At 39.3% G+C, this 15,861-nt stretch overlaps 1 non-coding gene across 1 annotated transcript; it reads left to right on the top strand.

Annotated features, from left to right (window-relative positions):
• Positions 1-11,239: 11,239 nt before the first annotated feature.
• LOC141681660 (small nucleolar RNA R71) lies at positions 11,240-11,346 on the top strand. The gene has a single exon (XR_012559087.1). It is a non-coding gene; the product is annotated as a small nucleolar RNA R71 (small nucleolar RNA).
• Positions 11,347-15,861: the final 4,515 nt, after the last annotated feature.

Genomic DNA, 15,861 nt, shown 5'->3' on the forward strand with positions numbered 1-15,861 from the left:
TATTAATTCTGATTATATGGATTATTCTTTAGTAATTTATTATATCTTTATTTTCTGCGATAAGATGTTAGATTAATAAATGTCCTTGGAATGTGATATGTAATTTTATATCTCTAAGTACGTGACTTAGAAATGAGATTATGAGAATAGTATCGATATTCCTAAAGATCCCTAGTCGAGTATTATTATTAAGGGACAATAATAATGCATTAAGACTAGTGTGAATGTTGACTGATGATCACATCTCATTGATCATAGGTATAGTGATACTAAAGTCAAAACACAGGCAATGTATTATATACATGGTGCTGGAAGACCCAATGTGAGATTCTACATGTCTGTTGTGTCATAAGTAATTCTCACAGTGATAATGATGTATTGATCCTTAGACTTGAAATCATTATATTTCTATATGAGAATTAATATATTTTGGTTGCATTAAAAGTTACCTTTGACCGGGTGATGATAAAAGTGTATATTGGGTATATTATGAATCATATGAGAAATATAAATGATCTAGAAAGGATTTAACCTTTCTATTTTAGGAGTGATATTATTGGCCTCTTGTTTGAGTTAGACTATGAAATGCATGGTCATGCTCAAATATTGATTTGATGTTATAGTCTACTCATCGATCAAGGAAACCTAGATTAAATTATGAAGAGGATGACACATAACATGCCTCGAGTTTAATCTATAATATATGGTTAAAAGGATTATAGTACATTATAAATTATACACAAAAGGTTTAATCGATCACCGATTTAATTATTATTACTTGGGTAACAATGATGTATTACTAGATGCCGCTCATTGTTTATGATTTTAAATTAGATTTAAAATTGTTGCCAACGTAATAATAACCTAAAGGGTCGCACAAAGAATGATTGGAGGATTATTTAATTTAAATTCGGATTTAAATTAAATGTAAGTAATTCGAATTATTTGTTATTAATTAAGTGTGACTTAATTAATTAAATAAATAGGAAATTCGAATTTTATAATTAAATCTGAAATTAAATTATTGGATGATTAAGTGAGACTTAATAATACAATAATTAGAATTTCGAATTTAATAATAATAATAACTCTAAAATTAAGTTTAGGGTTGGAGGCCCATTAGTTCTTCCCTATATAATATCTTTTTCTAATAGAATTAGGGTTACACGTTTTATTTGATAAAATATAAACCCTAGCAGCTTGAAGAGAGAGAGAGAGAGAGAGAGCAAGAAGGCGGCCTCAAGAACGTGCTAGTACACATCCATCCTCCGGGCGATCATTCGTGTGGATACCTTCAAGGCGTAGATCGTTCCAGCGACGAGCTACGTGGTGATCATTCAAGACCTCCATCTTTCCATTAACGTAAAGCTTCTTAAGGTAAAACATACTAAACTACGAATTGAATATTATTTTTTGCATGGATCCTGCGGAGGGATTTTGTCTTTTAAAATTTAAATTTATGTTTTCGTTGCGTTTATGTGCTAAAAACCCTTCAATGGCATCAGAGCTACTTGCGAAAAGTTTTTAATTCGTTTATGTGTTTAACCGTTTTCGATATATGAGCATGTACGTGATTCGCCATGATTTGATGTTGATATAATATACTTGTATATGTATGGTTTTGAATATATGATATTCATGTGAGTTGTATAATTATTAGATGATTATGTAATCTGTATATATACCTGATATATACATGATTTATGTTTGTCCTAATTATGAGAATCATATTAGATACAAATTCTGAATTGGCTGCTGCAGATTTGCTGAAATCTGGGTCTGGTGTCCGATTTACGCAAACGAATACTCTATTCGATTGGTAAACGAGCGTCTGAACAAAACTGATAGCTAAAGCTTTCAACGACTCATCTGTAAGGCTTTTGACATCGTTTACTTCCCATAAACAGTGATTCTTGTTTTTCTAATTTGATTCTGATTATTCTAATTTTTGTCATATTTTTTTAATGATTAGATCATGGATAATATGATATGTTAAGATCAGATTATGTGTTTTAACATGCTTTTATGTGTTGTATGAGCATGGTGGATGGTTATGGCCTTTCGACCTTAGTGTAGTGGTTTTGGTTTTGGTTTTAAATACGACTTACATGTCGTCAATCTTTGTAATCATAAATCTCGAATGTAACTCGAGTTATTCTTGTAAGTTCATTAGATTAGTTTTACTTTCAATCATGTAATGTAATTGAAGACTCAAAAAGGCTATTGTTAGGGCGAAAACACGCACTAATATTCACGCAAGTATACGCATTCGCAAGTAATATAGAATACTTTCTAGTTCGTTCCCTCAGAGACTCAGACTAAATTATTGTCTAATTAAACTCACTCACCAATGTATGATTACTTCTCAATGTTAAGATAATAACACTTAAAATTGTTGATTAAATATTAACTATAATTAACTACTTAGTTAACCACTTAACTAACACTTTAATTTATCAATAATAAAACACTCATGAGATCACAACTTCATTATTACTTCCTTCTATAGCCATTGTTATTACATTTAGCATGTGACAGTGATGACATTAATCGAATAACACGAAACTGATAAAAGCCAACTTTCATTGTACTAATACCATTCTACCAAGCATCCACAATTAAGATAGAAGTTGAATAGTCATCAATTATGTTGAGTTCCTATATGTCTACAGAAATTGACAACACAACGATTTAAGCACAAGTTATTCCTTTTGATTACATAGGGCAAATAAAACTGTTAGAGTTACCCACTAATCATGCACAACGTACATGAACCTATGCTAGCATGGCAAGTTCTAAATCTCAAGATCCACCGTCGCTTCACAAGAGATTAACACCCTATCTTATATGTTCGCGACGCACATAAGACGAATACGCACAACCAATACTAGATATCATGCAATCATCATACACTAAAGTATTAAACAATTAACTAAAGAATTCCATAATAAATCCGTTGTAACCCCATGATCACGATTAGCCCATAATAGAACTCATCGCCATCATGGGTTCATATGAAATCATGATAAACAAACACAAGAAAATAATAACTAAACTAATTATATTAAAACAGAGTACGTCACAAGAGTAAATAAGTCAAAGCAAGAAAACTAGCATCCAACGTTACAACGAAACAAGAATCACAAGAATATATGCTTCCTCTTCGTTGCGGTGTGCTAAATCGGTCTTCTTCCTTATCTCCTTCGCTCCTTGCGTAAAACACAATCTAAAACATAATCTCCTTAATACTCTCTATGAAAACGTCTCAAATCTACCTATATAATAGTCCCATAAAACTCAGATTACATAGAAGTTGGAAGCCACACAGAAGTAGAAGTCTAAAATAATTCAGCTTTTTTTCCCCGACCCTGCGCGGCCGCTCAGCATTTCTGCGCGGGCGCGCAGGCTGCTGTGCGGCCGCTCAGCATTGCTGCGCGGGCGCGCAGGACCCTACTGGAAAAATTCCAAGCTTGCTCCGTTTCTTCGCCGTAATCTGCCCATTCCTTTCCTCTCGCAATGGTGAACACATGTCAAGGCTTATTCTTGATGATTCCTCCCCCGAAATGCAACTAATACCCTGAAATGCATAAACACTAGAAAACGCATTAAATACACAAAATACTTGATTTCAAGACACCAATTTAAGCCTTTTTAAGACGTTCTAAGCGGTATAAAATGCCACTTATCACACCCCCAAACTTAAATCGATGCTTGTCCTCAAGCGTCACAGACTCAAAATAAATAAAAATATGCATGAATGCAATCTATATGAAAATGCAACGATCCCCCTTACTACAATTAACCAACCAAATTGTCTCATCTCAACGAATGCAGTTAGACATCTAAAGATCAATAAACTCATGCAACCGGACAAACAGCCAGAAACGTGGTGTGTGCAAATGCTTAACAGATATGCTTCGGAACTAGACCAATTACTATGACCAGACTATCCTCAAGGCAATCCTACGATTATACAAAGAATAAAAATTCTAGGCACAAAGTGATATACAACACTACAAGAACTCTGGAGCTTACTACGGAATTGTGCTTTTTATTTACAACTCAAATGTTTATTTGACCGTGCAATGAGTGAGGTCCACAGAAGACTTATACAATGGTATCCATGTAACGAGCGTTAGGTTAGCGGATCCCAGACTCTAAAAGACTTAGGTCACTAGGCATAAAGTCCCCTAAGAACTTAATAACTCGAATACCAAAGAGCCCACTCTTGATCAATTATGCAGAAATTTTTTTTTTTTTTTTTTTCATAACTTCTGAGCAAGTGCGTTTCGCTCCATCTTACTCAACCCTAGACTACTCGCAACATTAGCGAGCCGGCTACTAGCCATTTGACGCCTAGCCACAACTAGCAACAACTTCCATATTTTTTTTCTCCAAAACAATTTTCTTTTTCATGTTTTTATCACTAAGAACCTATAATCGAATTCTAAGCATAATAAATAGATTGACCTTGAAAACAACCAAATCATAACAACAATCTAGCCCTTACGCATTCTTTAAGACTCAGTGGATTTACAATTGTTTCTAGCATGCATATCAACCTACACAACTTAATATCACTTTAATGCTATCACTACACTCACATCAATATCACAATTCAGTCGATAAATCATTGCAAAAGGGATCATAGTAAATGCATGAGCTAAATGACATTCATAAAAAAAACTATATGGCATAAATTATGCAACTATATGAACTAACTATCATGAATATGCAACTAAATGACACACACACAATATTTCCTTTAACTACCACCCCCAAACTAAAAATCTTCACTGTCCTCAGTGAAAGTAGTAGAAAGGAACACAGGGTATACCTACTCGGAGTCATCATCATCACCCTCAGCGGGTGGAGTATCAGGCGGCGGGTATGCAGAGTCCTCACCAAAAACTGGCCACTGGATATCAGCTCCAAGGCCTCGAAAAGCAGTCTCTAACGCAAGGGTGAGCTCCTGAGCAAACCTACTATGCGTCTCATACATGGCATTCATCCGCCGTGAAAGCCTCCTATATTGGGCATCACCCATCCCAGCACCCTCCTGAGCTCTCGATGAACCAGCCTCACCACGCCCTGGCCTAGCCATAGTAGCACCTCGTGCTGGACGCCCTCCTGGAAGACGATAACCCAGCCCATGCTCCTCAGGCTCACCACCGGTCCACTCCTGCATCCCATTCAGAGTGCCAGAATCTATCGGAGCTGCTGGCAACTGCAACTGCTCATGAGCCGGCCAGTTCACTCCCACTGCTCGGCATAGCTTCGTGACCGTGGATGCATAAGGGATGTTCATATGCTTTGCTCCCCTCAAAAACTTCAGAATTCCTTGGTAGATAAACTCACCAAGGTCCACATAGTATTCCTCATTCAGAATTCCCCACAACAGCTGTGCTCTCTCAACTGTGACTTCGTGTGCATGTGAAGAAGGCAAAATATTAGCACATATAAATGCATTCCATGCACGGGCATACCTGTTCATGGCGATCGCCGGAAAGTGACGATACTTATTATTGGCTGGACTGCGGTTCCAAACTGTGCCCGGTCGACAGAGAGTCGCACAAATCAAATCCAAGTCAAAATCCTCAGCAGTCTTTTCATTCCAGTTCTCCTCCTCGGGCTTCCTCTCTCGCTGTCCAATCACACGGCGAATCGCCGCAAGATGATAATCAACCGTCAGCCCAAGGACTACAGAAAACCCATTCTTTTCAGCCTTCGCGTTCACGTAGAACTCGCGAACAACGCTCATCGGTACTGCTTCGGGTGACTCACAAAAAGCTATCCACCCCTACTCTGCAATCATGGGCAACAACTCACCATCCCTCCCTGATGGTAAAAACCCCCTCTCCTTCAGAATCGGCTTCCCCAACAGCCTAGTGTACTCCTCCTCCGCAGCTCTGTCAGTTAACCGAGGCCTTGCAGCAGTGCCCCTCGATGAATCAGCAGTAGGAACTGTGCTGCTGCTGTCAATAGTGCGTGCTCTCTTGGGTGCCATTGATTCGTGAATAGAAGTGTGTAAGAACTGATTTTTGATGTTTGTGAGAGGGTTTAAGTGTAGGAAGTTTTGTGGGAGATATGTAGGATAAGTGTATGTATATATAGGGTGTGGATTAGATTAGGGTTTGGGAATTAAGGGATAAAATCATGGGGTAGTGGGAATAATTCGTGGGTTTATGGGCTAAAACTGTTTTTGTGTTTTTATTTTTTTTTTTATTTTTTTTTTCTGAACTGCAAAAAATTTTCTGGAACTCGACCCTTGCGCGGCCGCTCAGCATTTCTGCGCGGGCGCGCAGCAAGCTGCGCGGCCGCTCAGCCTAGCTGCGCGGGCGCGCAGAGGGTCTCTGGAAAAAAAAATTTTCAGCCCCTGTTTTCTGATTTTTTTGTATTTTTGGATAGGTTATTAACTTCTAAGGGTTCCTGTAACAACAATTCATGGGTTGCCTCCCACGCAGCGCTTCTTTTTCGTCATTAGCTTGACGTTCCGTACCTTTCTCAAGTAGTCAACAAAATGGCACTAACCACCTCTCGGTTTGCCATGTCCCCATAGTAGTGCTTCAACCGCTGACCGTTAACCTTGAATGCTTGGTCCGAATCATTCTCAAAAATTTCCACCGCTCCATGTGGAAACACAGTTTTGACAATAAAAGGTCCAGACCACCTTGATTTCAACTTACCAGGAAAAAGTCGGAGCCGAGAGTTGAATAAAAGAACTTGTTGCCCTGGCACAAATAACTTAGGATGTAGCTTCCTATCGTGCCACCTCTTCACCTTTTCCTTATACATTTTGTTATTCTCGTACGCTTGAAGTCGAAATTCATCAAGTTCATTAAGCTGAAGCATTCTTTTCTTACCAGCTGCATCTAAATCCAGGTTCAATTTCTTCAATGCCCAGTAGGCCTTATGCTCAAGCTCCGCTGGTAGATGACATCCCTTACCGTACACTAACTGAAACGGTGACATCCCTAGTGGAGTTTTGTATGCTGTTCTGTAAGCCCAAACAGCTTCATCGAGCATTAAAGACCAATCCTTCCTTGACGGACAAACAACCTTCTCTAGAATGCGCTTTATCTCTCTGTTAGACACTTCTGCTTGACCATTTGTTTGCGGATGATAGGCAGTAGTTACTCGATGATTCACATTATAATGCTGCATCATAGAAGTGAACTTACGGTTGCAAAAATGCGATCCTTCATCACTTATGATTACCCGAGGCGTTCCAAACCTTGTGAAAATTTGCTTATGAAGAAAATTTAGTACTATCTTTGCATCATTTGTCGGTAAAGCTTTAACTTCGACCCATTTTGAGACATAATCGACTGCCAACAAGATGTACTGATTATTGCAAGACGAGATAAAAGGCCCCATGAAATCGATTCCCCACACATCAAAGACCTCGACTTCAAGCATCACATTTAATGGCATCTCATCCTTCCTTGACAAATTTCCCACTCTTTGGCAACGATCACACCTTAAAACAAACTGATGAGCATCCTTGAACAAAGTAGGCCAGAAAAAACCTGCTTGCAGAATACGAGCTGCCGTCTTCTCACCTCCATAGTGTCCACCATAAACCGTGGAATGGCAGTCTCGTAATATCCCCTCCGTCTCACAGAACGGGATACATCTCCTGATGATCTAGTCAGCCCCCTGTCTAAACAAATATGGTTCATCCCACATATACCACTTCACCTCATGCAGAAACTTCTTCTTTTGCGCGGATGTCAAATTAAAAGGCATTATATTGCTGACAAGATAGTTTACAATATCTGCAAACCATGGTTCTTCCTCCTGAATTGCAAACAACTGCTCATCCGGAAAAGATTCATTGATTAACGTCATATCTTGTGAAGTAGAATCGGCATTCTCCAACCTAGAGAGATGGTCAGCTACTTGATTCTCGGTACCTTTTCTATCTTTGATCTCTAACTCAAATTCCTGAAGTAAAAGCACCCAACGAATGAGTCTCGGCTTCGAATCCTTCTTAGAAACCAGATAGCGAATAGCTGCATGATCAGTGAATACTGTTACTTTCGTACCAAGCAGATAAGATCGAAATTTCTCAAAGCCAAAGACTATAGCCAAAAGCTCCTTCTCAGTAGTGGTGTAGTTCAATTGGGCACCATTTAAAGTCTTACTCGCATAGTAGACCACATGGAAGAGATTTTTCTTGCGCTGTCCCAGAACTGCACCTACCGCATAATCACTCGCATCACACATCATCTCAAACGGTTCTGTCCAATCTGGTGCTGTAATAACTGGTGCAGTGATCAAACTCTTCTTGAGAGTCTCGAATGCTGCCAAACATTCATCATCAAATTTGAAAGGCACATCTTTCTCAAGCAAATTACACAACGGCTTAGATATCTTTTAAAAGTCCTTGATGAATCGCCGATAAAAACCCGCATGACCAAGAAAACTACGGATTCCTTTCACAGAATTGGGTGGGGGAAGATTTTCAATGACTCCCACCTTGGCCTTGTCCACCTCCAGACCCTTGCTAGAGACCTTATGCCCAAGGATAATGCCTTCACACACCATAAAATGACATTTCTCCCAATTAAGCACCAAATTAGTATCCACGCATCTTTTGAGTACGGCGCGCAGATTATTCAAACATTCATCATATGAGTGTCCAAAGACGGAGAAGTCATCCATGAACACTTCGACGTTATTTCCAATCATGTTAGAGAATATAGCCATCATACATCTCTGAAAGGTGGCCGGGGCACCACATAACCCAAACGAAACTCTACGAAAAGCAAATGTGCCAAATGGACAAGTGAAGGTAGTCTTTTCCTGATCCTCTGGTGCAATACAAATCTGATTATACCCGGAATAACCATCCAGAAGACAAAAATACTCATGTCCCGCCAATCTGTCAAGCATTTGATCAATAAATGGAAGAGGAAAGTGATCCTTCCTTGTGGCTTTGTTCAATTTCCTATAATCCATGCACACTCTCCATTTTGTAACTGTTCGAGTAGGGATGAGCTCATTCTTTTCATTTGCGACCACAGTGATACCTCCTTTCTTAGGTACACATTGTACGGGGCTCACCCACGAGCTGTCAGAAATAGGATAAATGATGCCTGCATCTAGCCATTTCAGAATTTCTTTCTTCACCACCTCCTTCATGATGGGATTCAGTCTTCATTGCTGTTCCACAGTTGGCTTACTACCTTCCTCTAGCAGAATTTTATGCATACAATATGAAGGACTTATCCCCTTGATGTCTGCTATGGTCCATCCTATAGCCGATTTGAATTCTCTCAAAATCCTTAAGAGCTTGTCTTCCTCACTACCTGAAAGGTCAGCTGAAATAATAATAGGTAACGTCGATGAATCACCTAAAAAAGCATACCTCAAGTGTTCAGGTAATGGTTTGAGCTTCAAGGTAGGTGCTTCCTCTATTGATGGTTTGAGCTTCCCTTCAGCATTCTTAAGGTCAGAAGTACCAAGAGATTCAAATGGTATGTCCAGCTTTCGCTTCCAGGGAGAAGCGTTCAGATATTGTAATTGCTCGTTGCTATCTTCATCATCACTGTCAAATTCCCCCACTAAGGCCTTTTCCAATGCATCAGACATTAGCATGTGCTCGAGTTCCGAAGTAACCGCGGAATCAATCACATCCACTTTTAAGCACTCCTCATCTTCTATAGGGAATTTCATTGCCTTGAATACGTTGAAGGTCACATCCTGATCTTGGACCCGCATAGTAAGTTCCCCTTTTTGCACATCTATCAAGGTACGGCCAGTAGCCAAGAAAGGCCTCCCCAAGATTATGGGAATCTTCTTATCTTCCTCAAAATCCAGAATAACAAAATCTGCTAGAAAGAAGAGCTTATCCACCTTGACGAGCACATCCTCAACTATGCCCCTTGGGTAAGTAATGGAACGGTCCGCCAATTATAGCGACATGTATGTGGGTTTTGGATCAGGCAGATCCAGCTTCTTAAAGATCGACAAGGGCATCAGATTAATGCTTGCTCCCAAATCACAAAGGCACTTGTCAAAAGTTAGATTGTCAATGGTGCAAGGAATGGTGAAGCTTCCTGGATCTTTCAGTTTTGGTGGTAACTTTTGTTGCAGAACAGCGATGCATTCTTCCGTGAGAGCAACGGTTTCAAGGTCATCCAGTTTCACCTTCCTTGAAAGAATAGTCTTCATAAACTTTGCATAACTAGGCATTTGTTCCAGAGCCTCAGCGAAAGGTATATTGATGTGAAGTTTCTTGAACACCTCCAGAAACTTCCCAAACTGTCTATCCAGCTTTTGTTGCTGCAATCTCTTAGGAAAAGGTGGTGGAGGATAGAGCTGTTTCTCCCCTGTATTAGCCTCAGGCAGAGTGTGTTCAACAGTAGTCTTCCTTGGTTCCGCCGCTTTCTCCTTTTGCTTAGATTCTTCATCTCTAACTTCAGCTTCGACTTCTTTTGCCTTTTCAGCATCAGCTACTTTTCCAGACCTTAAGGTAATAGCCTTGACTTGCTCTTTAGCTTCCTTCCTGCCTGGTACTTCCGTGTCACTGGGAAGAGTGCCAGGTTGACGATTGAGCACTGTATTGGCTAATTGACCGATTTGATTTTCCAAGGTCTTGATAGAGACCGCCTGACTCTTGCACAACAGCTTAAGTTCCTCAAAATCAGCACTAGTAGGTGCAGCTGCACTTCCCTGTTGAGGATATGATTGCCTTGTAGCATACTGCTGTGGTTGCTGGAATCCAGGTGGGTTAAACTGTTTACTCACCCCTTGCTGATATGGTGGCTGAATAGCATTCTGATTATTCCCCCAGCTGAAATTTGGATGATTTCTGTTATTAGGATGATAGGTCACTGGCACAGGCTGCTGTTGTCGCTGATAATTATTCACATACTGAACAGATTCGTTGACAAGAAAACACTGATCCGTAGCATGAGAACCTGCACAAAGCTCACAAACCATAGCTATTTGATTAACTCCATATGTAGCCAGAGAATCAACCTTCATTGATAGCGCTTGGAGCTGGGCTGCAATAGCGGTGGCTGCATCAACTTCCAGAATACCTGCTACCTTGCCTGACATCATCCTCTGAGTTGGGTTTTGATGCTCATTTGCAGCCATCGTCTCTATAAGATTATACGCCTCAGTATAGCTTTTAGCCCATAAGGCTCCTCCAGCTGCTGCATCGAGCATGGGCCGAGATTGGGCCCCCAAACCATTATAAAAACCAATGATTACCATCCAATCCGGAATTCCATGATGTGGACATTTTCTCAACATTTCCTTGTAGCGTTCCCAAGCCTCGCACATAGATTCTGTAGGCTGTTGCGCAAACTGAGTAAGAGCACTCCTCATAGCAGCAGTCTTTGCCATTGGATAAAACTTCACCAGAAACTTTTGCGCAAGATCTTGCCACGTAGTGATGGACCCAGCTGGTTCAGAATGTAACCAGTCTTTAGCCTTATCCCTCAGTGAGAATGGGAAAAGCCTCAACTTGATAGCCTCATCAGTCACGCCATTATACTTAAAAGTGCTGCAGATCTCGACAAAATTTCTTATGTGCATGTTGGGGTCTTCAGTTGCCGCTTCTCCAAAAGAAACAGAATTCTGCACCATCTGAATAGTGCCCGGCTTGATTTCAAAGGTGTTAGCTTGAATAGCCGGATGAAGGATGCTTGACTGAATATCATCGATTTTAGGCCGAGAAAAATCCATAAGAGCTGGATCAGCTTGAACAATACGATCTCCCATGTTTACTGGTTCTTTCTGCTCAGTTCCTGAATCCGAATACTCAAAATCTAACTTCTCCGGAATATCAAGAACTTCGTCTGTCTCCTCAGTTGTATCTAAAGTCCTCTTGCGAGCACGAGAACGAGTTTGCATAAACGCTTGCTAAAGTACCTGAAACACAACCGAAAAGAGTAAGTAACTACTACGTCCTAATCACTGAGTCCTAATGACCAATGATGGTAAGTATATAAACTAAACAAATACGCCGAGTCCCCGGCAGCGGCGCCAAAAACTTGTTAGGGCGAAAACACACACTAATATTCATGCAAGTATACGCGTTCGCAAGTAATATAGAATACTTTCTAGTTCGTTCCCTCAGAGACTCAGACTAAATTATTGTCTAATTAAACTCACTCACCAATGTATGATTACTTCTCAATGTTAAGATAATAACACTTAAAATTGTTGATTAAATATTAACTATAATTAACTACTTAGTTAACCACTTAACTAACACTTCAATTTATCAATAATAAAACACTCATGAGATCACAACTTCATTATTACTTCCTTCTATAGCCATTGTTATTACATTTAGCATGTGACAGTGATGACATTAATCGAATAACACGAAACTGATAAAAGCCAACTTTCATTGTACTAATACCATTCTACCAAGCATCCACAATTAAGATAGAAGTTGAATAGTCATCAATTATGTTGAGTTCCTATATGTCTACAGAAATTGACAACACAACGATTTAAGCACAAGTTATTCCTTTTGATTACATAGGGCAAATAAAACTGTTAGAGTTACCCACTAATCATGCACAACGTACATGAACCTATGCTAGCATGGCAAGTTCTAAATCTCAAGATCCACCGTCGCTTCACAAGAGATTAACACCATATCTTATATGTTTGCGACGCACATAAGACGAATACGCACAACCAATACTAGATATCATGCAATCATCACACACTAAAGTATTAAACAATTAACTAAAGAATTCCATAATAAATCCGTTGTAACCCCATGATCACGATTAGCCCATAATAGAACTCATCGCCATCATGGGTTCATATGAAATCATGATAAACAAACACAAGAAAATAATAACTAAACTAATTATATTAAAACAGAGTACGTCACAAGAGTAAATAAGTCAAAGCAAGAAAACTAGCATCCAACGTTACAACGAAACAAGAATCATAAGAATATATGCTTCCTCTTCGTTGCGGTGTGCTAAATCGGTCTTCTTCCTTATCTCCTTCGCTCCTTGCGTAAAACACAATCTAAAACATAATCTCCTTAATACTCTCTATGAAAACGTCTCAAATCTACCTATATAATAGTCCCATAAAACTCAGATTACATAGAAGTTGGAAGCCACACAGAAGTAGAAGTCTAAAATAATTCAGCTTTTTTTCCCCGACCCTGCGCGGCCGCTCAGCATTTCTGCGCGGGCGCGCAGGCTGCTGCGCGGCCGCTCAGCATTGCTGCGCGGGCGCGCAGGACCCTACTGGAAAAATTCCAAGCTTGCTCTGTTTCTTCGCCGTAATCTGCCCATTCCTTTCCTCTCGCAATGGTGAACACATGCCAAGGCTTATTCTTGATGATTCCTCCCCCGAAATGCAACTAATACCCTGAAATGCATAAACACTAGAAAATGCATTAAATACACAAAATACTTGATTTCAAGACACCAATTTAAGCTATTTTAAGACGTTCTAAGTGGTATAAAATGCCACTTATCAGCTATCCAATGGAGGTGATACAAAGAAGAAGACGAGACATACAAGGAGTCTAAACAAAGAAGAAGATGAGGCATACAAGAAGTCTAAACAAAGAAGAAGACTTATGTAATAAGTAGTTGTATTTATTTCCATCACCATATTAGATTGACCTTGATCTTTATCATGAGCTTGATAAAGATCACATAGGATGGGGCCATAACCAAACACATTTACTTAATTGCACTTTACATATTGATGTATGAATGTATGTATAGAATAGTTAATGATGCATGCTTTAATTAGATTAATCATGCATGAATGTATGTATTAGATACGTCACCCATGCCATGCCTAAACAAGATAAAATCTATAAGACTCAAGATTTTAAAATTTACAAACAATTATGAGATTCTCGTGTTTATGAAACACGGAATGAAAATCCGAATCTTCTTTATTTCCGACATGGGGCGATTTTGTCAACAACGGGTTCATAGACCTTGTAAGGCTGTGCGTTTTAAGCGAGACCGATGTGACTCCTCCACTACCTGGAAATCAAACCATTGACGAGTATTGATTTGAAGTATTTTATTCAAGGAAAAATTGGGAATCTCTTTATGATGGGATCATGATCGTTATAATACTAACAAAACCCTAATGTTTATATTAAGTTATTTAGATGCCTTCCAATATGTCCAACGCGTTAACCCCTAGATCAATAAGGAGTGGGTTCACCAGAGCGAAGTACTCCCATCTATCATGGGACGGCGTGTTGAAGTATATGATACTTTTAGACCTTTGGGTTTTAACTTAACTAAGTTACAATAATAGGATTGTGAACTTAGAGGCATAGAGTTTGGTGAGATTTATTGGATAAATAAGAATAAATTTTATTCCACTAAACTATCCAAGAGTTATATAGTTGATATAATTGACAAATGTTGTCTATCTTATTCAATCATGTTTTAGGAGTAAAGCCAAAGTTGAACTAAAACGTTGGGAAAATTTGGATCTTGGCTCACTAGAAAGTATATAGAAGATACTTTTTCCGAATTAATAGTTAGGGCTATTAATTTGATAAAATAGTGGGAGATATATATTTTGAATATATATGAATAATAACTTGAACATAATTTAATAATCCTCTGTAAACTAATTTATCTTATGCATTTTAAATATTGTAGATATCAAATGGCAATCAATTCAAACAACTTCTCTGTGCGATCAGTCCTTGAGAAGGACAAGTTGACAGGAACAAACTTCCTTGACTGGTAGAGGAACTTGAGGATTATCCTCAAACAAGAGCGCAAGCTCTATGTCATAGATATCCCTCGCCCTGCACCTCTCACTGAAGGAGCATCCCGTGCTCAACATAATGTTTATCAGAAACATATCGATGATGACACGGATGTTCAATGTCTCATGTTAGCGACCATGAGTGCTGAACTTCAGAAACAACATGAGAATATGGATTCTTATGATATGATTGAGCACCTTAAACGTATGTTTGAAGGACAGGCTCGTCGGGAGAGGTATGATACTTTCAAATCATTGCATGCATGTAAGCAGGGAGAACGTGATCCGGTCGGACGCATGTTATAAGGATTATTGGGTATATTGAGTACCTTGCCAAGTTGGGTGCCCCGATTGCTGTGGAGCACCAGATTGACCTAATTTTGCAATCTTTAAATAGCAGTTATTCTTAATTTGTGATGAATTACAATATGAATGAGATAGATAAGAACCCCATCGAACTGTTGGCTATGTTGAAAACTGCTGAGACCAACGTTCAGAAGACATCCCCTGCTCTCATGTTGATGGTGAATAAGGGGAAGGCCAAAGGAAAGGGTAAATGGAAAGGCAAGAGGAAGATGGGATCTATATCGAATGTCAATCCGAAACCTGATCCGACCAAGGCTTTGAAGCCTAAAGGTGGTGTTCCAAAGGTTGGTGATTGCCACTATTGCAAGAAACCAGGTCATTGGAAGAGGAACTGTCATGCTTATTTGGAGGATTTGAAGAAGAAGAAGGTTGTTGTTACTGCTTCTGATTCAGGTATTTATGTTATTGAAGTCAATTTCTCTACTTCTACATCTTGGGTATTAGATACTGGATGTGGTTCTCATATTTATATAAATATGCAGGAACTGCAGGGAAGTAGGACATTGGCGAAGGGAGAAGTCGACCTACGAGTTGGAAATGGAGCAAAGGTTGCTGCTTTAGATGTAGGGAGTTATCGTTTATCGTTGCCCACTGGGCTTGTTTTAGAACTAGATAACTGTCTTTGCGTGCCTGCGATTTGCAGAAACATTATTTCGGTTTCTTGTTTGGACAAGAAAGGTTTTTCATTTTTAATTCAAAACAATAGTTGTTCCTTTTCATTCAATAATGTTACCTACGGGATTGCAC

Source organism: Apium graveolens, chromosome 8 (assembly GCF_009905375.1).
Source record: "Apium graveolens cultivar Ventura chromosome 8, ASM990537v1, whole genome shotgun sequence".
NCBI classification, from domain to species: domain Eukaryota; kingdom Viridiplantae; phylum Streptophyta; class Magnoliopsida; order Apiales; family Apiaceae; genus Apium; species Apium graveolens.